The sequence below is a fragment of the Rhea americana genome, unplaced genomic scaffold, assembly GCF_003343005.1.
Source record: "Rhea americana isolate MKP2758 unplaced genomic scaffold, rheAme1 scaffold_78, whole genome shotgun sequence".
Lineage (NCBI taxonomy): Eukaryota > Metazoa > Chordata > Aves > Rheiformes > Rheidae > Rhea > Rhea americana.
This window is the reverse complement of record NW_028186956.1, coordinates 1,859,277-1,885,246: the sequence shown is the minus strand read 5'-3', so window position 1 is coordinate 1,885,246 and position 25,970 is coordinate 1,859,277. Positions and strand designations below refer to the sequence as shown.

Genomic DNA, 25,970 nt, shown 5'->3' with positions numbered 1-25,970 from the left:
CGTCCTCTGGACCCCATTTACCTGTCATGAAGCCCGCAAGCCTGTGGCCCTGCGTGTGCTCCAGGGTGCTGAGGCTAGCCCACGCRCTGTGCACCCTGCCTGCCTGCCTACGGCCACCCCACAGGTCAGTCTTTTACAGCCCCATGAACACAGCATTGAGTCTCCTTCTCAGCATTGCCACTTGCCCTCAGCTGGCACTCAGGGCAGTGCTTATTTCTCTGCACATTGCCTTTTATGTCCACTAACACTGGAAATTACCTGTGGTCTCGTTCTGTGTGTGGACTGTGCGTGGCACCACAGAGCTTCAGTTCTGGCTGGGCCCTGTGGGTGCTGTGCTTTTGCACAGCACTGCACTAGCGTGGGGGTTTCTTACTCCACGGCCACTGAACTGGAACAGCTTTTTCAGTTCTTTTTTGTGTCTGTGTGGGTTCTGTGTATGCAAAGAAAGATTGTAGTAGTCATCTCAAATTGTCTTAYCTCACAGCTGAGAGACTGCATCCCCACTGGTCTGATGACTGGTAGAGGGTTGGGGTTACTGGGGATGCTGCACCAGGCACTTTCTGTTGGTTTACAGTTCTTCAGTCTGAAAACTTAGCAAGTTACCATTTGGCATGATCAGACTTTATGCAAGCTATTTTCATTGTTATTCAGAAGAAGTAATTTTGGGGGAAAAGACCTTCCTATCCTTTCCTTTCCTCTCCTCGTTTTTGAGGATGATGATTTGTCAAAGATCTGAGCTGATGGACTAATCTTCTAATAGTGGGATGATGGCATACTTAATGAACCTGAACATGTTCATGCTGAAGGACCATGTAAAACAAAGAACCCAAGATACATAAAGGTAATACACAGGAAGAATTGTATTTAGGACATAATAATAAATTCTTGTACAGAATTTTTCTATGATTGTCCATAAAAAGCTTTTACAGAGAAGGAGCTATCATGACCTATCTCACAAGTGGAAAATTGAGGCAGCAAATTTGTGTCAGAGGTGCAGAGAACAGTAGAAGAGACTAAATTATATCCAAGCCTTTGTAGACTTTTCAATCCAAAGCCATATTGTTTGGATCATGTTGCATCCTACCTAAAGTTTTTGTCCCTGGTAAGCTTTGAGTTCAAATTGGTAATGGCAACCAAAAAACCCACCAGTTTTCCCAGTATATTGGTAGTATTAGTMGTGATCTTCAATATCAGGGCCAAAAGATGCAAGCTCCAAACTTGGGGATGGTTTCTTTATGTGAAACACATTCTATTTAGATTGTGCAAAGATTTGGAAACCTTTCCTTCTTTAATTTTGTTAATATACTTACCTTTGGTGCAATCTCATCTTGCATTCATCAGAAGCACAATACTGACTAATCTTTTCATTTGCTTAACCTGTTTATTAAGCTATGAGTTTACCAGACCGCCAGGGATAACAAATGAAGGTGACTCAGATACAGTTTAAGAGTATAGAGCAGCTGAGTGTTGGAATAAAAGGCTCAAGCATAGCAAATAGCAGTTGTTTTCAGTAATTTAAGCTAATCTGTCTAACTTGGGGGGGGGGGCATGTGACATTCAGCACAGGGGTAGTGAGCTCTCAGGAAGCTCTGCAAGGAGAGATCGAACACACTTTTGCTCTGATGTCCATCCATTTTGCAGCAGATGCTATCACTAAGACAGGAAAAATCAACCATGCAAAAGTCCCTGAAAGCTTGCAGATAGTTTTACCAATTACAGGCAAGGGTTTGCAACTTCTTCTCTTTCTTCTTAGACAGTTTTTAATCCCTCTTTTTGTACAGCTTTAGATTGCCATTCCAGATTTATGGTATTTCAGTAATCGCATTAATGAACAGACTGAACTTCAGAATCTGTATTTTCAGTTACTTAAAGGTACCTCAAATACTAGCTTTTGGGGATGAGAATGCTCTTGCTTTCCCATCCCCAGAAATGAATTACTTCTGGAAAAGGAGGTAAAATCTATTTGGCTGTTTTAATCTGTTGAGTTTAAATAGAAGGTCTTTCACCTGCAGAATTATCTTTTTCAACCTTTTCTGAGCTCACTTTACTCAGAAACTTAGCTTTCAGAACAAAGGCGACCTTCACTCTTTSGCATTTGTAAAAGGTATAGCTGTGAAATAATCAAAACATGGATTTTTAAAAGCGTTTACTAAGTTATAATATTTTTTCACCTGATTTCAGAAAACTTTATCTCCCACTGCTGATGCTAATATGAAAGATTTTATAATACAGGGTGAAGAAACTAGCTATCTTTATATGCTTTTATATTTTTGTTAGTATTTTAATTAGCATCATTTTTTTATTATGTTATGCCACTAGTTTAGCCTATACCACACTTAATGGGAATCAGAGCTGAGGTTTCATGTGCAACGACCGTGTTGTTCCTTGTTCCTGGTTCTGCGGCGGCTTGCCTAACACACACCCAAATGTCTCCCCTTTATTTTTGAGTTTACAATTTGAAAACATCAAATTTTTCTGAAAGTTTCTTAAGGAGGGGAGAGAGAAAGTCTGCAGCAAAGTTATCGTGGTGTGACCCACGCAAGTGAATCTCTTGGCGAAGACTGCTTTTCTCCCCCTTTGAACAGGGAGACGCCGAGTCATGGATCAGTGCTTGGACAGCTCACGTAAACGTCGGGCTGCTTTGAAAATCAGCAACGCAGGCCTGAAAACCAAACATTTTTCAGCTTCCCCTCATTATCGCTAGATCTTACGGATCGCTTTAAACGATTTGCCTCCAGTTGTCAGGCGCTCTCTCTTCTGCCCCCTCAACATTTTGTGTGCTGCGAGCTGTGCCCTTGCGAATGATCTGAACCCGTGGAAGCAGCAGGGGCAACTTTCGGAAACACTTGGGTGCCAAGTTTCCTGTGCTGTGAGCTTAAAATAGCCCAGACTGGGAAAAGATGGGAGCACCGTCACCCGGGGCTGCTCGGCGGCGTGTCAGGGCTGTTTTTACTTGAGCCCTGCTGGCTGGTGCAGTTCTTTGTGAGCAGAAGAAAGAAACTCGCCCCCACCCATTTCCTCTTCTGGGGCTATTTTGGGCGYGCGGCGCAGTTCGCCGTGTACTTTCTCAGCCCGAGCGGCACTCTGAGCTCCTTCTGGTAAATCACGTTTTCTCTTGGGGAGGGGGGCAGGGAGGGACGGGAGGAGGAAGGGAGGAATTTGTGTTTAAACAGGTTTGTTCCCTCTCCCTCCTCCCCGCCCCGGACCCCGCTGTGTGTCCGTGAGCRTGTCCAAGACGATGTCCAAGGCGATACTCAGAGTGCCCCTAAAGGGCAGAGCCCCTTCCAGGATGTGCCCGCGTAGCCTTCTTTCTGACCCAGTCCGCAGCCGCATTTGGACGCGCCGTGCATTCGCCTGGATGGCTTTCATGAGTGCCAGCAGGTGGTAGTGACATTTTTCTCTTTTCCGTTTTAAGGAGTCATTATATTTAATGAAGAGCGAGGCYCAGGAAGAGGTATCAGGAGCTTAAGGAATTTGTGGAATATTCAAGCTGAGTATTTTTTTAGTGCATGTTTGAAAAATGTCACTGCATAAACATACCTCACTGATCTATTTCTGTAGCGAGGCAGGAACCGAAGCCTGCCTTTACTCGACGTTTCCACCAGCAAAACTCATTTTTTTCACTGAAGTTTTTGTTGGCTTCAGCCACAATGGGGGAAATCAAAATCYTGCCCTTGGGGTCAGAAAATGGACTTAGGAGTTCTCTGGTCATCAGTTACCTACCCAAGATAGGGATATATCCCAAGAGAAACATCCAGAGGGGGGAAAAACACTTCTGAAAGGTGATATGTAAGTGTGGGGGAAACCACTCCTTTTATATTTCTCTGCAGAGGACAGAGACATCTGTGGATGGGCGGAAAAATGCATGTGGAAAGGACACAAGGAGGAGTCTGGGTTTGTGGTGCGGTTCTGAAGGGGCTTTTTGGTTGGTTGGTTGGGGTTTTTTTACTGTTTTGTGCAGTAAAGGTTACTGTGGTTTCTCAGGTCCTGAAAACACTTTTGTTACTACTTGAACCTACTGAAAGCAGAACAGTTTAGAGAAGGATTTGTACTCACTGCAAAATATCTCTGTCTTCTTGTGAAAACCAGCTTAAGCCTGAGGAATACCTGGTTGAAAGACTACACTTAGTTAAATGTTAGCACTCTTTGGAGGCCACCATGAAATTGTCCTTTGCAGGAATGGAAAAAGTTACTTGATTTTTCTGATTTCACCAAGGTTAAAATTCAAGAAGAACAAACCAAGAAAAGATTATTCAAGACCTTCCTGCATCATAATATGTCATCATAACAAAAAAGACATGTATTCAGTATTTGCAGTCTGCCTTTGGAAGAAAAAAGCTCCTTATGCAGGCATGGTGAGGTCAGTTGACAGTTCCTGACTTCTCAGCACTGGCTCATACTTAATTTTTTGCATTATAAACACATCAATCTCGTATGTGTGCGTATACCCCAAAGAGGTACTTTTTGGTATTGTTTTGCATCAGGAGCAGGTATTTTCTGGAAGAATCAGTTGTCTTTGTTTTGCCCTCAAATTAAGAATTTACCATCAAGAAATGTATTACTTTAGGGTTTTACATTTGACTTTTATGCTTAAATTAGAGCCAAAGTCTTTTGGGGAGAGCTGAGAAGGTAATGGCTTGTTAATTTTAAATTTCTACATGACTTATTCTTCATTTTGTTTGGTCTCTACTAAAATTTTAGATAAAAGTCCATGTTTTACTATTAACACAGGAGAATATTTCGCATCTGTAGAAACTTGGAGTGAGTCCTGATAGTACTGTGTTCTCCTGGTACCTTTATCTCATCCCAGCTCTTCCCTGAGCTGATGTCTAGAACATCTTATTATTTTCATTACAGTAGCCATTCCTCAAGCCTTTCTTGCTAGTTTTTTAGTCACCTGTCAGGCTAACACCATCCATATTGTTGTTATTTTTCTCAAAAATATTTCCTAGAATCTTGCTCATTTGTTTGTGCACCAAAAACAAAATACATTTTCTTCAGTAGACTCTATCTTTCTTATAAAGCTCCAGGGTACTGACTTGCTACTTCTTTCCTTAAAATTCAGAAAGAGGATCACAAAAGCCTCCTCAAGAAACRAGGAGGCTGGAGGAGAGGGCTGAAGTGCCCGGGTTAGGTATCCAAACCTGACTTCCCCCACATATAACTTGTTTTCTGGGACTGGTAGGACTAGATGGGGAGTTGAATGTATTATATTCAGTTGTCTCAAAGCACTTGCTCGTTGCGCTCCTAGCTCTGGGGTTTTGTTAATTCTTTTGTGGCTAAATATATCTTCTGCAACCTCCTGTCCTCCCACTTACGGGATCTTAAGTTAATATGAAATAGCATTTGCCTCTGGAGGTGGTGGTATAATTCTTTAGAGGTCAAGCTGGAGACCTTCAGGGGGTCTGGTTTAGGGAACCCAAACTCAAGTATCCGTAAAAATAATTTGAAGTAGCTCCGTGTAAGTATTTCTCTGTTGTGAGGTTGTTTTGTGGCAGTGGGTCATGGAGAAGGATGGCTGCCAGAGGCTGGACAAGAAAGGGGAAACGCACAGGGTTTCTCTCTGGGGACAAGGGAAGAGTTTCCATCCCGATGAGCCAGCTGCAGACAGGACAGCCCGTGCACCGCCGCCGCGTGAGGCAGGTCACTGTGAGCRGCTGAAGTGGACGGGGCCATAAATCCTGGGCTGCGTCGCCGGCTCAGTCAGTGCCAGGCCGAGCGCAGGAGCCTTCCCGGCTCCCGAGCTGCTCCGGGTGCTCGGGGACGGCGCGGGGTTGCGTATTTGCAGCCACAACAGCCTGTTGCTAGCAGGTGCTCACCCTGCGCAATAAGCCCTCATTTGTAGTCGCCGGGCCGGGACATTGGCGTAGGGCACTTCGCACAGCTGGGCCATGCTGGTGCCACATAAGAGTCCCATGGTACGGGCAGACCCAGCTGCACTGGGAGGCTCAGTCTCTCCTCCGTTATTTTCTTAATCRACAATGCAAAGTGAGGGCTACAGCTAACGCAGATTCTTGCATACACGTGCTCAAAATACACAGATGTTAAGCAAACACAGTTCTGTTCTTTCTTTCCTATTTTTTTATGCATTGTAAAGGTTTCTTATTAAAGATCTGCAGTTGTCCAAGCTGCTGCATATTTTGCTTTCATAAAGGCAGAGAAGTTAAAAAAAAGATATATTTTTATCCCAATTTTCCATTTCAGTTCCACTGATTGAAATAAGGCAGGCTGAACATTTTTCTAAGAAGAGCACCATTTTATTTAAGTTGGAAATACTGAAACAGTGCACATTACATGGGTCAGCAACTGAAGTACAATTACATATTTATTTGTAAATTGTTCAACTGCAAAGGGCAGCAGTCCAATATAGAGAGTCTTATAGGTGTGTATTTACAATTCTTACACCAACTTCACATACATAAAATGAATTCTAAGTCTCTTAGTTGCCCTAGGATTTTTCTAGATTGGGAATGGACTTTATTTCCAAAATTTGTCTGTAATCCCATGAAGAGGTTTAAAATGTTACTATAAAAGAATTAGATACAAGAATACAATTACTAAATATCAGATAGTGTTGACTAACAAGTGGAGAATTTTTTTTAATCTGCAGTGATTGTAGTCTGAATCAGGATTTGGCTTAGAGCAAATTGTCAGTTTGAACCAAAAAAGAGAATTGCTTAAAATAGCGATGTTAAGAAAAATCAGCAAATGACATCAAACCAACAAAAGCTTCCAGTTCTTTTTGTTTATTTTCTGGCTTTTTGTTTCCTCTTGGGAAACTCTGAAGCCAGATTTCCAGGTTATCCTCTGCAAACATGGGAACCTGAAGGATTAGTTTTTAAACAAAAGCCAAATTTCTCAAGACAGAACATGACTCCAGGAACTGAGGCGTTAAGAAAAAGTCCGAATGTCATGTCATAGTATTTGAGATGGATTTGCTAACGTTTGACAAGATTATTGTTCCTACCTGAGTAAGAGTTCCCCGCAGGCCAAAACAGCTGTGGTTCTTTACAACAACAGAAGTGGTACATGACTGCCATTAGGACGCACTTGGAAATGGCCTGATGTTGGCAGTCCATAGGTGCTAAAGCCTGTGTTATCAGGCCCTGACTAAGCAGTGACCAAGGCTTTGGAGGGGGAGTGTGCAAAAACTAATAAGRTACTAATAAGAGAGGCCTATTGCTGTACATGTCTCAGTCGCTCCGGTTTGTTTTCTAAATAGGAGGCTATGGAATAACGTCAGAAGCRAAGGGTGGAGCTGAGCGCTTGCATGAGTAACATCTGCAGGACTGGGCCTGATCTTCTGCCCATTGAAAGCAATAGGCATCTCGCCAGCCCCGTCACCGGGAGCAGCATCCATGCCAGCAAAGAAAAGGGAAACTCATTGGGCTATCTGCACGGCCGGCTCGAGGAGGAAAGGAGAGAGTAAAAAAAAAAATCAGAGGGAATAAATTCCTATTCAAATAAATACTTCTATAAGGACATGTTTTGTAAGTAGTGAGTGTGTTTAATTTGGACGATCTTCCTTCAAACGTACAAAAAAGTTGGCTTCTAGTGTGCTGTCCTGGAGAGCTCTGTGGTGTGGGATGTGAAGGACTGGAAGGGGAAATCTATGGCTGTTGCAGCCCCCATGCCAACCTCACACGGAGGGCGAGAATGCATTTATCTCCATTTCGGAATGGGGCGCCATAGCTTTAATCCTGATGACCCAGGTCTTATTCCAAAGTTTTTCTTCTTTTCTTCTTTTTAGTGTGGTTAACCTTACTTCTTACTACCAGTTCCCTTTCCCCTGTGTAAATCAGTGGACAATAGCATCTTTCCGTCTTTCTCTACCCCCAGTTAAGCTTTTGAGATGATTTTTCATTTCTGAAGTGCGTTTTTTGGGTTGTTTGTTTAAGTACGGTAAATTACTGTAGAAGTAGGTCAACTGATTATTAACTGCTGTTTTGCCTGTAAAAGCGAATCATATTAAAAATGGCCTCCCTATTCCTCAGCTATGTGCCAGCTATRTGTAATTTTAGCTTGTGGTAGTGGCAGTGGGTCATTCTGGGCAAGGGAAATAAAAAATCGGTAAACCAAGATGAGACTAGAGTAAGGAAAAAATTTAAGCACATTGAATTATCCCCTAAAAAATTTAGTATTGTGGTGAGATTTTRGGAATCCTATGTACAGAACAGCTACAGCTTTGTGAACCATTACATTTTGGAATTTGCTCACCTTTGCAGTGCAGGCATACTACACTGCAACCGTAACTCATTGACTGATTTGAAAACTTTTCTGTTTGAATTAGAAAAAAGAAAACTTTTCCCATTTACTGTTTTATCACAGTCAGTTTGTGYGCCACAAGCAGAGCTGTTGTTAAAGTACTAGCATATCCGAAATTGTGTTTTCCTGTTACCTAGCAAGTACTTCAGGCATCAAACATGCTAGTACTGATAATATCCAGGCTGTGTTATAGTAAACTGAAAGGTAAAATGTGTGTATACTTGCATTCCTTAGGCCATAAAGCACTTCTTTCACTGCTAAAATTTTGCCTTCTGCTCCAGCCCTRTTAATTTTTGGTTTTCTTCAGTGACATAAGGTGCTTTTCCAAAATTGACCACAATGACTGTGTTGAACTTTTTGAAAGACAAGTCTCATTTCTAAAGGAAAGATTATCAGTGACTTGTTTGCTAGACTTTTAAAAATTGCTTGACATGTAGTTTTGAATTGTTTGGGGAGCTCCTTTAAACTTGTTGTACTCAAATGTTCTCTTAGTTAATGACTGCAGTTTAGTCTGCACTGGAAAATGTTGGTACGTCAGTGAGGGCTGTGCGTAAATCAGTCTCCTAACACATTCAGCTGTGCCAGCAGAAACTGGAATGTAAATGAAATGATCCTTTTTAAAAAAAAGAAAAAAAGAAAAAAAAAGATTATTTTGCTGGTAGAGCTCATTTTTTTTCAAGAAATGGCTTTAAATTATACTGGCTGACGGACTCTTTGCTGGTTTAGGCTGGTTAGGGGTAGGAGACGGTTACCTGCACAGCTTTGTGAACTCTTACGTACACTCATGCTGGGAGAGGGAAGTATTTCCTGTTGCCCCGACAGSCTGTTCTCAGAAACTCTTGCTAGCCTTGGTTACTTAGACCCAAGCAATACTGATACAATGTTTTGTTTTTTTTTTATTTTTTTTTAGAAATTAATTCACTTTAATTAGTGCAGTTCCCTTCTTGTACTGATGAGTTAAAGAGTGTTTCTTAAAGTCAGTCCAGTCAGCAGGAGCTAAGTTGCAACCCAATCTGGGTTCAGAGTTGACCCYGCTTTTGGAGCAAGGTGTTGGACTAGAGACCTCCCCAGGCCCCTTCCAGCCTGCATGGTTCAACAATTCTGGTTCTTCTCTGAAGGGCTGTGCCAGTTTGTGTATGTTGGTTCAATATTTGGGGTATGCATAAAAATGACTTAAGCAGCCTTTATAGGTGCTGGCTAGATGATCCAAGAAAATTGGCTGAATGGACTTTTTAAAAAAATCTTTTGTACCATAGATACTCACAGAATGCCCAGGCCTCTCCTCTGCTTCCTGTGGTGATCACTGTGGTTGCTTCTGCCCTTTGCCATCCCTGGCAGATTTCAAAGAGGCAGGGCAAACAGTGACAACATTGTTAAACCAAAAGTTTACATTTCTCATAGTTTTTCCAGTGTTGCGTGTTCTACATGYGGTGGTGCATGATCTGTAGAACAGCTGTGGTCGTCTACCATCTCCCCCTGCACTCAGTAACCTAGCAGAATGAGGAAAAACAGTGCAAAACTTCCCAATTCATCTTTCCGTGTTCCAAAAGCTTTTTTAGGATCTTTTCCTTTGCCATGGCACAGAGATGGTCACTCATGTGGCTGTACTGAGGGTGATTGTGGGGCGTTACAGAGCTTTACATACCCTCTCCTGCTTTTTTGCCACTGTGCTAGCACTACTTGTGTTCCCAATACTGCAGCGCCTCTCCAGTTTCCTGTCTCTACATGCCAGATTGTGGGAGCTAGACAGTCAGCAGCACTGTACTGGGGCCAGAGCCAAAGAAGAGGAGCAAAAGACGTGAGCAAAATTCTTTTCTTGGGTGAAGCTCTGTGCTAGGGGTCTTAGGTTATTTAGTTGGAATGACTGATCCAAGTCTTTCTAGCAATTTGAAGGTGGGGCTTGTAACTGGAAGCCCTCCTGTCACTTTTTTTTAACACTATCATCTTCCAGTAGTGTTGCCATTAGATGCTGTGGAGTCTGCAGGGCTGTGAAGAAAAACGTTGAACTCCCATATTGCTATCCTGTTGCTACACCATGCACTTCAATTTCCCATTTTGTTTGCCAGTTCATTCTCAGGCTAAAGCCAACRTAAAGTTCCAGTCTGCTCCATGGGAATGCTCAGATCCTGCAGGAAAAAGTTCTGCAAAGCGGGCAGAACGATGACAAGAACAATGACTTATTTTTGGACTTCAGAGACACTCAGTCTATGAAAGCCTGGAATGGATAGCATTGAGCGAGCAGAGAGATCTGTGAGGTTCTCTACAGAGCTGTAATCCTGGTTGGCTGGACCCTTGCGTAAGCTGGAAAAACAATCCGTGGTGTAGGGTGTTAGTCAAAGTGTCTCACAGTGGTAGAATTTCACTTTTTGCTGATGGAATTGATCTGTTTTATGATCCAGCACAACCTGAAAGAGAGGAAACCAGTTACGCTGCCTGCACTTTATGAAACTTCCTCTACAAGATCACCAGTCTCTTCAGTGAGCTTCTCTCCAGCTAGTGTGGTGCAGGTCGTGGTGTGGCATTCTCATCCTGGGTTTGCTTTCAGCTTCTGCCTGTTGCTTGCAGGTCTCTGTTGCTGGCTGACATTCTTGCTGGCTGCTTGCCTGACAACTGGCAGACTGTGGCTGGATTCCTGATCTGAAATCTATCAGTGGAGTAGTTCAGCCCAGCTCACTTACAGGGACTGTCTCATCTCTTCCCTTGTGACCTGACTTAAACATGAGTTTTTAGTCTCAAAGAGAGATGAGCATTTTTTTAATGGCGTGGGAAAGCTCACCTGAGAATAGATTCATAGTAAGCCTTTATGATCCAAGACAGACAGAAACTCAGGCTAACAATATGGTATATCAATTGTGTATGTATGTGCGCTGGATTGCAATAGCATTTGTGAGCTGTTTGGCTTTTGGTTCATTGGGTGCATTTCATTTGGGTAGCTTGTTTGTTTTTAGTTTTACTTTGAGATGTCACTTGGCAAGAGATTTTTTCCAGTCATAGGTTTAACAATAAACTATTATCTGGAGGTGGGTGTAGATTTGATAATAATGGTGTTTATAGAATGGTTAGTTTTATTTTTGACAGGTCTTCCATGTGATAGGAAGCACGGTTTGGGGCTGCATTCTTTGCAAAGCTGAGAATGAAGAAGTTCTACAGGGCTTACACCAAAACAATCTCTTCTTCCCTGGCATCCCATGGTGAATTGCTTTCATTTCCATAGGGAAACCCAGCTGAGCAAAACCTTTTGAAAAGACAGAAGCTTGGTACTCACTTTCTGTCAGCTTGCCACACTCCTTCTGGACATGCTACTCTACACCAGTTGCAGATTGCCATCATAAATAGCTTCCAGAACTCCAGCAGTCCTTGCAGCTATATGTCTTTGCTTGTTAGCCTGACCATAAGGTTTTTGTGCTATTGCAGCACAGCTCTTCTAGTGGTACCATATGATAAGAAGCAGTTTATGAAACACTTCAGAGACCTGTTTATTATCCTTTTTGTTTGTTAGYCCTAGCTGATTGTGCATTTCTGCTCCTGCAGAAGGAATGAATTGGACATCAGGAAACCTGATCAATCTCACAAGCCTGTAATCATCCAACCTCTCTGGGGGCATTTTCCCTGAGGGCCAAACTCAAAACTGTAAAGTCTTTGGAAGGAATTCGGAAAATATTAGCTGGAAGGGGGTGCAGCAATCCAAAGCTGCATTATTTTTCCATGATACCGAATACAAATAGCCCAGTCAGAGTGAAGACTTTTTCACTAATCCGCCTTTACCTTATGTTCAGAACGTTAACACTATAAGAGTGGAGATGGAGGCTGTTCTTTAACAGGTTGTGCATGAGTTGCTTTTAGGCAATCTCAGTTAGCCAGTGCATGAAGCTCACTGCATCCATGGCACAGTTTCTTCTACAAGTAGGATTTGAATTGTGATTGCCAAGCTGCCTTGTTATCGGCTCCTCTGAGGAGCTGGGGTAATGGGAAAGCTCTGGCTTGCAAGGAGCTACGTTTTTGTTCAGTTTCTACATTGTTTGCTCCATCTAAGTTTGTGAGGTACCTGTTTTATAATGGCAGATACTGCGTCAGCCTACACTGGCATGATCTACCTCCCTTCCTACATATTTGCTTTCATCCAAGTTGTACAGTGTGAGGAAAGACTTGGCATTGTCTTTCTGACTTACCAAATCTTGCATTAGTCATGTCTTTGGGAGATGGTGGCAGTTTTTCACCTCCCACGCTTAGCCTAGATACAGCTTTTACCAGACTCAATATGGATTAAAAAAAAAAAAATCTTAATTCTCAGGACTCCTTTGACTGGAAGTGGAAATAATTCATAAATGTTACAGCTTTGTCTGATGGGATTGGTAGCCTAGGCTATCAGCAGTATTTTTTGCTTCCCTTCCCCCTCTTGCTGTCATGGTAGGGTGAATTGCATCATTTTTTTAATAAGATTAGAGCTATTTGCATTTTAAGGTGTTCAGGGTATTAGCTGGCGGTGTGTCAGTTTAGTCTGTCTGAGCTGGCTTTGGTCACCTCCCATAAAGGTTAGAGAGTTCAAGAATATTGTGCCTTGTTGAACTGAGAGTCTAGACATGTCTGGAGAGATCCTTAGTTTTTCAGGGTTTGTCTGAGCTTTGTTTCAACTGGGGTGTGAAAGCTATAAAAAATGACAYGCTCACACCAAGGTTTGAAAGTCATTTGAGTACTATGTGGGTGAGAAATGCCTATATCTGTACTCTTAGTCAAGGAACAGCAAAGGGGCACTCATTACAAGAAAGTACTGTCAAACAAATGAAAGACCCTTTATTTGTGAGGAGAACTGGAGTTTGGGTTGGCTCCGCGTTTTGCTGTAGAAGCTCAGGTGAGCCATTCATACTCCTCCCTGTCGGAGGTTGTATGCTTGGACGGATGCGTGGCAGCCTTTCCTGGGTGTCAGACAGGTGTGACAGCCTTTCCTCAGGCTTCAAGAATGCAAGAAAGGGGCGATAACTATGCAGAGGATGCCTCCGGCAGGATTTGTGGCCGCTAGACGCCCGGCTGGCCGTAGCCACCCGCACTCTCCACTCCTCTGGCCGAGCCTCCATCCTGCACCGTGGGAACTCCCTGCCTGCTGCCTCCTGGCTGCTTAAGAGGGTTTTCTGCCATGAAAATGCCCACTCCCTTTTCTCTTCCTATTCCAGCAAGCCTTGTTTGCTGGAAAAGAGCATATTTTCTGGGAATGCGTTTTTCAGGGGAGCATTTGGAAACAAGGAGCCATACTGCTCATCTGCCACAAATTCACTTTTGACCAGTTGAGTGTTTAATGGGTCTTAACAGGAATTAGAAAGTTGCCTGAGCCTTGACAGATGCTATTATGTATTATATGCTATCTGCAAGGGTCCCTGCGTGCTGGGGTCATCTTGAGTTACGTAGGTACTTCTGTGAAGCAGCAGTAGAAGGCAGGAGTGCTTACGAATATGCCATAGAGAACATCTTTGCAATTGCAGACAGATGGGCAAARCACCCGACTTATACACTGTCCTTTCCCCAAAGAGCTCGTGATTTCTCGACTAGCAGATGAAGAAACCTGGGAAGAGGACAAAGGAACAATAACCTAAGCAAAATATCCCTGCTGAGATTTCCTAGAGAGGAATTAATGCAGAGCAATAGCTGTTTGCTCTGCAGGTTTCTATGAGCAACCACTCTTCAGCTCTTGTGACAGTTGGAGTATTTTAAAGCCTTGATTGCTGGAACTGTATAAATAAGARTGTCAAGTTTCATTAAAAAAAATAATAAAGCATATTTGTAGCCTTCCTGATTGTAGTCTAAATCTTTAAGGTATTGCCTTAGTAAACTCAAATGGCTCTAAAAATAGAAAATAATGAAAACACTTTGGGTTTTTCTTCTTTTTTTTTTTTTTTTTTTTTTTTTTTTTTTTGTTTTCTATCTTGGGATTAATTTCAAGTGGGCAATATTACAATTATCAAACCTTCATGGTCAGTACTGCCAAAGGCTCTGGGATTTAATCACCTCAGCAGTTAGATTTAATTTGAACTAAATGTGGAGAAAGAGAACAGCCAATATATTTCCCTAGTTATTTAGGCACCATTGGTGATATATTTGCAGATCTGTATATGTAATACAGGCTTTGATGTTTTCCCTTATGCATCTTTTTATTATATAAATAGTGTCCTTGTTTCTTAGTGTTTGTTGTTAGTGTGTGCAAATACATTCATCTTTTGTTTCACCCTTCCCCAGTGACCTGTTACATTTAGTTATAGGATATGCAGAAAGGAAATAATTAGTCTAACTTTGATCTGCCCTTGAAATTGCGCTGTGCTTTTCAACTACTGTAAAAGATGAACAATCAGTTTGTTTCTGCACTTCTCAGCAACAAAATACAAAGTGAATATAGGCATTGTAAATTATTGTCTTAAAATAGCCTAAAGAACCACCTTTTTACAAATGGGTTCTCTGTAGAGACCTTTTTGTCCAGTGCAGAGATGCTGGAGATAGAGCAGTTGTGTGCCAGGAGCTCCTGAGCTGTTAAATCAGTGGAGACAGTGAAATCATCACTTCCGAGCACCTGCTTAGGTGCATATTACACCTCACCTTTTTACTTTCATATAGTCCCTCACCTTAATTTATTTTTTGTGTTTTTTAAGACTGCAACTTAGCTTGCCAGCTTGCCACTGATTTGTTTCTGTTTGTCTGTATGTTTTTTTTCAATTCATATTATTGCACCGTACGAGCAAATTATTAAAGGTTCCCTGCTCCTAAGAGTTTTGAGAAAAAAATTGCCACTAGAAGTTATTTGAAGTGGGCTGTGAAATTGCAAACTGTTATGGGAAAACAAAGTACAGTTTTCTGTTCCTGGTTTGCATAGACTGGAAGGAAAGTAGAGTTCAGGCAGTAGGAAAAAGAATTGAGCAGCTTTGTGATTTGTTTTTTCCAGCTTCTAATGGTGAAAAAGACTCTGTTAAATAATAAGGACACAGCATTGGATCTATGTATTCTTCTAGTTCCTTTGCTGTTACTTGAGTCGAACTTTTCAGATAGCATTTTGGGTGKTTTTTTAAGCTTTAATTATTTTCCAGTATGTGGTGTTTCTTTAGAGAGCAAAAACACTAAAGAATTGGTACTAGGAAAAAGAGTTTTATTTGTAGAAATGTCTGGGCCATTTTCCCCACTGTTTCTTTTGCTGTTCAGCGGAACCAGAGTACGTCTGGAACTCAGTAAATACARTGGATGCTAATTTTTTCTGTTGCCCCATTTAGTCCAGCTGTGCATTTACTGTACCGTGGCTTGGTGGGAGAGCGTCCTACTGCAACAGAAAGCTGTCTCAGTGATTCAGTAGGTGGTACCTGATGTATGGGTAGTGCTTTCTGTTAAAATCCTAAGCAGGCTCCCTTCAGGCTTTTTTTTAAAATTTTTTTCTGACAGTGGCTAGGCAGCTGGTGAGCTGAATGTACCCAGGACTGGGAACAGTGGATATGAGCATTTTACTCCTTAATCGCATCCTCTTCTTTCATAAGCAGTTCATTTTATCTTTTTTATCGTAGCGGTACATCTCAAGATAGCAGATGTAAGGACCATCTTCTTTAATTATACAGTGCTGAGGCTACTAGAGCTATGATTCTTCACTGAGAGATCTTTGTGTTTCTGTAATACAAATAAATAATGAGAATGAACTAATTTTACTAATATGTCAACAAGCGTGGATGAAGTGTGAAACAAAGGTCTTTGTAGATCTTCATAATTAAAGATCCCACTGCTTAGTTTGTATTATTTATTATTACTATTTGTATAGTCTATTATTTAGCCATGATTTCTAGTGCAGTTCAAGTATATATGTGTCCATTAACCACATGTATTTTCTGCTCAAGCCAACGTATTCTGCTGTTTTAAGGTGACGACATCCTGGGTACCCCAAAGCTAGATGCAGTAGTGTCCTTACACACTTCACAGTATTACGATGCTAAATTATTTATGTTTCTAAAAAGGCATTTAGTCCTCTACTGAAAGATATTTCAAATGTGTATGTTACTATTCAATGAATGTTTGTCCATAAATGCACATAAAAGGTAGAGATGTTAATTTTAGTTCCACTGAATCTACAAGACTGGAAACGAAATGTAAATCTGAGTATGTATCTCTCTGTTGTGTTTTGCCTCTAGCAGCTTTTAGAATCACAAATGCACATTTTTAATGACTAAATGTAACATTAAGAGGGAGCCATTCTGCCCCAATTGTTTCATTAGAGAATGGACTTGCCAGAGATTGCTTTTAAGTAGGCCTGTCTGTGTCTAACCCAGGTATGCTCCCTCTCCCCCTGGAAAAAAATATTCAGAAACAGAGGGAATAAGATGATTTATTTCTATGCAAGCATTCGAGTGTTAGCTGGAACATGGAGGAAAGGAAGAGGTCATGCTGCGCAGCTATGTGACATACACTTCTCTCCAGAAACTTGTATTTTTACTTGGTCCCATCACAGACGTGAATGAGGCCGTGCAGTAACCCCGAGGCTGAGTTTTACCGATGACGTTACCGTGAATAACCTGGGATGTCCCCTGCGCGTTTGCGTGCAGAGTCCARGCAGCGGTGGAATCCTTAAAAGGTGAAGGGAGACCATCGGGCTGTTGCTCCCCCCCCCCCCCAGTTTTTAAGAAAGGCATTGCTGCAGCRTGAGGAACTAACAGTAAATAAAGCATTTCAAAAGGTGACACCAGCCTTTCGCTCCTTCCCACGTTTCACGCTCTGGTTTCGACACTCCCGATGGCAGAGCGCTGCTTTGTGCGATGCCAAGTGCTAGCTCGCCGCCGTGGGGCCAGGGCCTGCACCGTGGTGCTGGGCGCAGCTTCCCGCGCGAGGAGCGGGTAGCTGAGCCCTAGTTAACAGGTTTTTGGATTCGAGGGGGCWGTGSAAGGAAAGGGAGTTCGCCCAGCTGYGGCCCTGYGTGTACCGGGAGCTCTTGGCCYGGGTCCTCTGCCCTCGTCTTTCCCAGCACCCTGCAGCTGGTCGTTTTATGTTGAACGGTTCCTACCAGCTCCCACGTCCTCTCATGGCTATTAGGAAGCACCTTGCATGGCTCGGCTGAGTAAAGGCCGAGAAACTGTGGAGCATCCCGAGTGCGCGCAGGGCTGTGGAGCCTCTCCAGGGCAGCCGGCTCCCGTGCGCTGCCGGACGCTCCCGTCTGGCCGAGGTTTCAGAGCAGGAAGGAGACAGCACAAGAGCCTTCAGGACTGCGGCCTTACAGGCAGGGCAGTTGGAAGAGCCAAAGGTAAAGATGGCCTCGAACATCCTTAGGGCTGCCAAGGTTAAAATTAGACGCAGACTGGGCTTTGTTTCTCTTGCCGACTCACGCGCCTCGCACGTGCTCCCGYGGTCGGCGGGCTGCAGGACGGGGTGAGCGCTGACGGGAGCCAGCGCCTGCCTCTCTGAGAATAGGTTTCTTGTGACTTTTGGTGCCCCGCTCGGTCACGGGGCGGGAGTGGGAGCGAGCTGCCATCGTCCGCGGGCACGGACGGTGCCGCGCTGCTGACAGCAGCGATCCCACGCTGGTTGCTGTTGGCAGCTAGGGAGCTGCTGACTGTGGTGGTGAGGAGCAGAAATGCCGTCAGTGAGCGGGTGAAGTACCAAGAGCAAACTTYACATCGGGAGGCTGTGTACACTGCAGAATTTGCGGTGTCACTCAAATAAGGTTTTAAAATACGGGCACCGGCTGGGGACTAGAGAGTAGAGGACACTTTGCCAGATGAAAAAACGGTTTGGCCAGAGCTTGGCCATTCTGTGGGGCTCAGAACAGTGTTAGAAGCTTTTGGTGGGACTGCGCCTCTGTGCAAGCTGGTTCGAGTCTCTAGACCCTGCACTAAGCTGAGCAGCATTGCTCTACAGTCACTACTATTTGAGATGGTATATCTGTTAAGCAGACGTGCTGTTAAATCGTGCATACTTTTGTGAGGTTTGAAACAGGCTGAGTATCTTAGTTTTACGCAGAATTCCCTTAGCACCACTGGATCCTGCCCGGGAGCGTTGCAACGGAGCGAGAGCATTTTTCCCTTGCGCGCGCAACTGCTGCGAAGGCTCCAGGGGACTCGAGTGGTTTTAGAGGGGACGGGTAACGTTAAAGCCGGCTGCCGTTTGCTTTACGTGCTAGCTCCTGTAGGCAGGGATTAATGGGCCAGAGCRTTTTGAGAAGGTAGACTTTTGTGTTTTTCATTCAGCTTCTCCCTGCCTGTCTGTCTGCTCCCTCCTGCTGCTTAGGGAAAGCAGCGCTTTTACAGCTTCCTCCTTTAATCCTCTTTGACTGGACTTTAATTTTAGCTGAGTGGTACCTGCGTTACAGGGAGGGAGAGGTACTGAGAAACAGACTGCACTAAGGGTTTTACACTTGTCTCCTGGCTCGCTGCACAGCGAGGATAAGTCGCAACTGTTTTTCCAAATCCCTATTAGTTTTTCTTCAAAATGAAGTGATTAACTTGTGCTGTAAACTTCCCCTTGTGTAGGGCATCCCAGCCTTGTGCTGAGCTTGACAGCATTCAAGATCTCCTGCCCACATAGACTATTAGGTTCTGCTTATCCGTCGTTTCCACTGCCTGGTGAAATATTAGATAACGGGGAAAGAGCTTATCTTACATGCGTCTGAACTGACAAATATGGCAGCCTTTCAGTAAAAAGGCTAATGCAGACGAGGCCTGTTTCCTGGCTGGAATAAGAATGAGCCTCGCACTTGTCTTCTGCCGTTGACGATGGTCAGATGCGCACAATGTGATTTCCATAGCAGCCAGACACTCGGAGTACCTAATATCTACCTGTCTAGTCAATACATCAGCTTTGCTGGAGCAGAGAGCTGAAGTTTGTCATTGAGACTTGTTTCTAATGCATCAGGAATGGATCTTTTACCGGCACTCCAGAGTAAACATTGTAAGCTGTGTGAATTTATTTACCGTCAGTGACAAATAACTGTGTCAGTCACTTTTGTTTTGCTCCCTGAATAAGATATTCTCTGTAAATGCCCTTATGGATTTAATTTTCATAGTTTTAAGCAGCAGAGGCTGGCAGGCGGGGGGAGCAGAAGAGGGATTTCTTACTGTTTGAACAATATTGTTAGGTTAATATTAATGTTCATCTCCCTCAGTGTTTCTGTACATGAAACATTAGTATAATAATTTTCAGAGGGACCTATTTCAGGATTTAACAATTTGAGGGCAGTAGCTGGGAAATATTGACCTGATACCAGTATTGAGTGGAGTCAAACACAGCTGAAAAACAAATCTTTATTGTGGCAGGTGCTACCTGGCCAGGGCAGCGGAGAGGGAAGGAGACGGTTGCTTTGACTGCACAGCCATGAGTGGGGCCTCTTAGTCATTTCAGAAGTTTCTTTGCATTTCTCAGGTGTAGACCTTGTATTTTAATGCTTCCATTTTCAGAAAGAGAATACTAAGCATTACAGTGTGGTATGGTTCTGCATTACTTTCACACAGATATTTGGGGAGATTGTTTTCCCAGACGTAAATCCTAATCCATACATTCGCGATGAAATTTKCTTTGCCATCAAATTTTCAACCAACAGCTAAAAAACAAAGTGTCACAGAGTCCATAAGCCTGGAGAGCTAGTGGGAGAAACTGGTAACCTTTTCAGAAATGAAAGAATAGTAGTTAATGCTCAGGTTGCTGCAGTACTGCAAAATATAAATGTGCTCTGAATGTAGGACCGGGAAAGAGTTGCTAGTTGGGCAAGCCAGACACACCTAGACAGTCTTCTGAGCTGCTGCCAAGCCACACTGGCTTCTTGGACTTTATCCAGGCTTTGTTCCTGAAAACAAATCATTCAAGATGGGAAACTTTGAAGATTGTGTTGACCAGTGAGCCATGCTTGTGTGTGTGTGAGACTGTGAGGGAAGAGAACCCAGGTTTGGGATTTTTTTTTAGAAAAAGCAATAAGAAAAGTTTAGCTTACATTTTAATCAGTTGCAGAAGGTGGTCTGCAGTTTTTTTATTATTATTTCATATAAACAGGGTTAATTTAAGCCTTGGAAATGGAGTAAGGAGCTGTCAATCCAGTTATTTAGTTTACAGCTATTGACTTGCTTTGTAGCAGTTTCTCTGCATATAGTATAAGCACTTCTGTATTTATTTGCAAAGAAGTAGTGTGTGAAGAAATTGAGTAACATCTATAAACCATTCTGAATATGTAAAACAAACCATTCTGAATATGTAAAACAATAGGTATATGCTAACTATTATGTTATTTATTTAATGCTTTGATAGCTATGTTGCGAAACAAATCAGGAGGTGGGGAATTTCTTTTGGAAAGAAATGTACTGCAATGCCTGCCTTGATCTGCGTTAGACATCTGCACTGTGAAGTGGAAGTGATGCTGAAAGATGCATTGAGAAAACAAATGAGTTACGGTACTGTCAAACTAGAAATGGGAAAATGTGTAGGCAATAGAGAAACTACTTCAGTTACAGGCAGAATTGTAAAGTATTAACTGAAGAAAAATAGCAGCAAACATAAAACACTAACATTTTGGAAACTGGGACCCAGCCAGTTTATGCAATGGAAGTTCACACTGTGCTAAAAAAAAATCAAGAACAACAACTTTTTTTTTTTTTTTTTTTTTTGATACGGCGACCAGACCCACAAAATTCTGAGATTTAACACTTGGAAACTCAACTCTTACCTCTAAAAGTGGAAGAAAAAAATAATTTTCTGAAAATGTTTGGAGATGTTCAGGTTAAATCTTCCTTTGAGGAAGACACCTAAAATGAACAAAAAATTGTAGTCTGGGCTTTGAGAGCAAGAGTATGAAAGATCATGAAGGGCAAATGCCCAGGTCCTTTGAAATTCTAGGTGTCTAAGCAAACTGCTTAAAATGGAAAAATTTAGATTTTGAGTACTGGTTTGGGTTGTATGACAGATCCATGTTCCCTGTATGCACTATCATACATTGAGCAATTCCCTTCTTACTTTCTTCTCTGTGTAAAACAGAAACTAGATATATTGACAAGGTARAGCTAATTGACGTGTCTAAACGTAAGGTAATTGAGGTGTCTAAAAACCAGGATGAGAACTGCAATGGGTGTGCCTTTTCTAATTAATTTACCAAACTGCACTCATACAATGCCATGCAACTTCCACATCAGGAAATGCAGCGTTAAAGGCCGCAGCAGCAACTCAGCCTTGTGCGCTTACTCAGGGTTGTATGGCAACATTTCTCAAACTTGATGCATGTGCCATGAGTGAGGCACTGAGACTTTTCCGTGAGACTATTTTGTGTATCGGTTGAAGTGAGGGGATCAGATTTCTGAGAATAAAGGTTATCCAGAGAATTATGTTTCTGTGCTGAATTTATCAGCAAGACCAAAAGAAATYAAAAAAAAAAATCAATGAGCTGTTGTTACATGGTGTAAGCTTTGTGAYCTAAATAATTACAAGTTTGTTTTATATTTGCTTGAGACTACAGAAATAGGAGAATTAGCATCTGTGCAATAAATCTGCTTTGGGATGTATTTTCTCCCCAGGGTGCAGTGGTATCATCAAGCAGTAGAAGTGGAGGTTAATGTCATTCTGCTAAAAATCTTGTTCTTCGCTCTTCTGACCGCTTTCAGAAGGTGCATTTCCACCACTGTTAACTTAGTTTAAATGAATTCTGTGCCCGRGTCTGGTTTTAAACACACTGTAGCATGTAGGTGAAATCCTGATTGAGAATCTAGTCGCCTGCGGATGATTTGTGTCAACGTCTTTGAGAACATGGTGTGCCTCAGTGAAAGGATTCCRTATGTCGTGTTGCTGACTTCGGAGCAGGGGTAACTGGCTATTTTGGGCTAAAAAAGCTCCCCAAAATGTCGGTAACATTGCAGGAGGTTAAGAGGTATTTGGTTGCAATACTCCAGAGACCTGTGCACAKCACAGGCCTTCCTAAGTGTATGTCCAAAGGGCGATTGCGCGGTCTCACGACTCATTTGTCCATGACTTCTGAAGGGCGAAAAGCCTGGCCTGAGCTCATATTCAGATCAGGATGCTGAGTGTCCTAAAATCCCCGGCAAATCCCCTTAGCCYGTTCGGTAAATCTGCGACTGGGATTTACTCTTGTGACAGCACATCCCAAGAGTTGTAAAAATAGCCTGTCTCACAGCGTTGCAAGCCTGACTCGTGTTCCTCAGTTAATGGGTGAGCAGTCAAGGTTGGTGGTTGTTGAATCGTTTCACGAATGCGCCAAGCTCAGTCGTGATGGCAGAGGATCACTGGGGCTGCTTTGCACAGAGGGTTCACTTGACTCAGGCCAATTCTCTAAGCCTCAGCTTAAAACTCAGCAGATTGGAAGTATTGCGGAGACCCTTCTCGAAAAGGAAGATTGCAGGATCTTTTGGCCCTTCGCTGCTTGGGAGGCTTGTGTCTGCCTTGAGCTTGCCTTGAGACAGCTGGGAAGGTGTGTTGTCCCTGTCATGTCCTGCCCTCCTAGCCTGGAATTTTGTTGTTTGAACCTGAAAACACAGCCCTCTCCTTGGAGCCTGCATGACAGGTTGGATTTACTTGTTTTTAATCCTTTACCTTAATCCTAATAAAAACCATGTTCTTTATTAAAAATTTCAATCTTGCCAAATTTGAAGCATTAGCAGTTTTGCTATCCCAATAGGGTGATGTGTACAAGTAARAGTGACTGATCTCACTGTTTACTCACTCTTAACTCTTCTTGCATGGTGCATGTGTGTATACACATGCATATATATGCAAAATGGGAGAGTGCTGTTTTTTTTATTTTTTTTTAAACCTGAAAACACTTTACTCAATATCAAACTTCATCTTTACACATAGATTCACACACACACAAAAAATAATCCCACCCAAATGGGATATAAGGTCTCTCTTTTGTGGATTTGACCAAAATGCCACTGTTGAGTCGCTGCAGTGTCGGATGTACAGTTGTGCAGAGTGGGAACATGCAATGAAGTACTTGAAAACACAGCCTCCTGTCCAAAAATACCAGCCAAACAAGTGTAAGACACATTAGCTGTCAGCTCCCAGTGTGTCTGATGAGATTTCAAGCAAATTTTGTTTTTGCTGTCGCACACAGAAAAGTGCTATTGCAGCTGTTTGGGGCCTGCCCTTTTCTTTTCTCACTGGAATCACTTGGAATTTTGCCACTGGGCAGATTTTGAAAATGCACCTTTGTGGTTCAGGAGGTTATGTGTCGTTTTCCGAAGAGGCTTAGCAGCCCAAATTTCATATGGTGCCAGCACCAGATAGTGTGTGAAGACTGAACTAAGTAGGGCCTTCATCTGTGCGAATGCTGCATAGGTGCTACTGTGTTCCCAAGGGAGAGAAGAGGGGGAGCAGGCCTGGAGAGCTGAGGAGACCTGCCTTAGGTCCCTGGCAGGTCTTAGATAGAGCTGAGGAGATGAGCTGAATCTCAGCCCTACCTTGTAGCTACCGAACYGTGCATCCGCTTAAACCTCTTTTATGTCATGCACTTGGGACAGTTTTATGGTTTTTTTGTATGCAGGGTATTTTTCCTTTTCTCTCAGTCTCTGTGTAAAACCTCTCTCCCTGAAGCCCTCCAGTGAAATACTTCCAATGTAAATAGGCTATGTGGGTAATGCTGGTAGAGCAGGTCAGAAGTGGATGGAGAAGCGGAGTCAGAAGGAACCCATTCAACCTCTCTGAGGACCCGTCTCTGTCCTGGAGCATGTTCAGAAACTTTCCTTCCTCCCACCTGCATGGCCTGAGTAATATCACTACTGAGTAGTGCCACTCCCCTGTGGTTCTTCATGCTTGAACCAGCACTRGGTCACTTGTATCACTGGTTTTGTGTCCATCTCTTTGCTTCAGCCCTGAATAACTGTGCCATTAAAGGCGATGATAGGCACCCTCAGGCATGGTGTGAGAAGTTAGCGATGGTCAGGGCAACTTGGTGAGCTGCCTACCTGTTGTAGCCGTAGTGTCCGGGGAAGGAAGCAGCTGGAGTCTGTAGATGCCATTGATTCTGCTGGAAACGAATGCTGGCATTGTGTGGGTGTGAGCCCCTTCATTTTATGTAAAACAGATGTGGTTTTCAGGTTCTTATCGAGTTGCTAGGATGCTCTCCATCAAGCGATATTTGGAAATCTTTTCTTAGAAGCTATGCCAGTTTTGACATGCTGCTTTAATATTTTTCTGGCTGCAATATGGCAAGACATAGAAATCTTATGTTGCCATCACACAGAGCTGTGAAGCCTGCTTTTTTTTTTCTTTTGCTTTCTCTCTCTTGCACTCTGTCATATGGAAACCAGATCAAGATTATGAAATTATTGCCCACAAACTGTGATCTTTTTTCTCTTTTGTGGTGGGAACTGACAAGTCAGTGATGGCTTAGCGCTGTTGGTACTAGCTGTTCATGTTGCACACATTTGTATGTATCAGGAAGTGCCGAACTTGGCGTGCTTTTCAGTTGGCACATAGGCTGGTGAAACGTCAGATTTTCAATCGTGATAAAGTTCAGGAAAGAAAAAAATTACGGCAGATGTTTCCTTTTGTCAGAACTGTACTGAATCATTAAAATGTGATATGATGTACTATGGACGAATCAGTGTAAACACCATCCTTGTGAACATGTCAAAAAGACTGAAGAATGCAGACCATTCATGGCAATGTTAAAAACCATGTGGTGTGAATGCTGTATCACCAAGCTGTTTTGTTTAAAGGCAAAGTATGAATCTTATGAATTTTTATTGCCTTTATACAAAATGAAAAGATAATATAGTCTATTTTGGCAAAAATAACCTAGTAGCTTCAGCAGCATGGTTGTCATTTTCCAAGTTATTTGCCCAAAAGTGTACTTTATACAAGCAGAGGTGAGGTACATGATTCCCACGGAGCACTGAGCTCTCTCTTCTAATTCCTGCTGGTATATATGATGCGTTCTTGGGATGTCTAACTCATTTGCCAATATGAAAGAAGCTGTAGAAATGCTGCTGTTTGCTGAGGAATGCCTGTAATGGTAGATTAAAACATAAAGCCTATGTAGAACAGTGCTCTTCTGTAAATATTTGCACTCACTCTGGTGAGTACAAATAKCTGATTTCACAGCTATTTAATGAAAGGTAGCTGTTGCATCCCTTCCCCTTCCTATTGTAAAGACAGCGCAGGTTAGAAGGCAATATTCTGCCTTTGCTTGTTGGAACCTGGTAAGTGATTGAGGGAGAACGACGGGAAGGATCCTGAGACCGACCCTCTTTGTGGACTTTCTCTCCCCTCTCTGGCCTCACGTCTCCTCTGCGAGGATTATTGTGTACACTCTCACTTAGGCATTAGTCAGAAAAAGAAGTGCRCTGTGAGAAGCTTCCTTGTGCTTCCCCGTGAGCTGAACATGTTATACCTGCAGAAGAAGCCTTGAGTACGTTCTGATTCTTACTCCCTGTGTTGTCAGTTCTTATGATTTTCCTGTTAGTTGAGTGGCTTTCTTAAAGCTTCAGCTGCTGGAATCAAGGGAGCTCACAAGTATCTCCATTCTGACTTAAAGGTCAGAGAAGACTGGAAAGGTATGATTGAAGTGCATCCCACAGTGTTGTTTAATGCCACTTTTCTAATTTGAGGGGACCTGACTCATGGTTTTTAAATGGTAGGGGTTGGTAATAACATACTCTGTTATATGGTAACATGGGGTATAAGCTATATTAAATCCAAATCTTATTCCACATCAAAAAATCTCTGTCCACATCTTTTTCTTGGGTGCAGTGCAAGTACATTTAAATTGT

At 42.8% G+C, this 25,970-nt stretch overlaps 1 protein-coding gene and 1 long non-coding RNA gene across 3 annotated transcripts in view; both read left to right on the top strand.

The window, feature by feature from the left end:
• Window positions 1-25,970, top strand: part of LDLRAD4 (low density lipoprotein receptor class A domain containing 4) — a 244,969-nt gene that overhangs the window by 194,526 nt on the left and 24,473 nt on the right. The gene's annotated exons all lie outside the window — the stretch shown is intronic.
• Window positions 2,899-7,463, top strand: LOC146585677 (uncharacterized). Its single transcript, XR_014897959.1, has 3 exons — window positions 2,899-3,098; window positions 3,416-3,494; window positions 7,223-7,463. It is a non-coding gene; the product is annotated as an uncharacterized LOC146585677 (long non-coding RNA).